This window comes from Penaeus monodon, chromosome 28, assembly GCF_015228065.2.
Source record: "Penaeus monodon isolate SGIC_2016 chromosome 28, NSTDA_Pmon_1, whole genome shotgun sequence".
NCBI classification, from domain to species: domain Eukaryota; kingdom Metazoa; phylum Arthropoda; class Malacostraca; order Decapoda; family Penaeidae; genus Penaeus; species Penaeus monodon.
In genome coordinates, this window is record NC_051413.1 from 27069579 (window position 1) to 27070003 (window position 425).

Consider the following 425-nt stretch of genomic DNA (forward strand, 5'->3'; position numbering starts at 1 on the left):
TGCTGCAATAATACAGGTAGAAAATAATTTTCAATTAATTATTCTCCCTGATTTTCAGCCTCGACGGAACCGGAATGCATTATTCCTCTAAATGCTTTGATTTTATTGAAACATTCCTCATGAAATAAAACCCTATTGATAAAACACTTAAGATTAATGCATTACATTGCCGGTTATCAACACGTTCCGGACATGTCGGTGACCGGTTCCTTAGAACAGGAAGTGGCTCAATAGGTTCGCATAAGTATCTGTTGTTCTCTTGATTCCAGGCCATTCCAGACTCCAGTTCTGGATCAATGGCCTCCCCTCGAGTAGTACGGGAATTCCCCTCAGCTGGTCTCAGTTGCCGATTCGAGAATTTTTCGAGCAGCAGCTTAACAGCATGCCATCCGTTTTGTTGCTGATTTATGAAGTCTCGTAGCTGT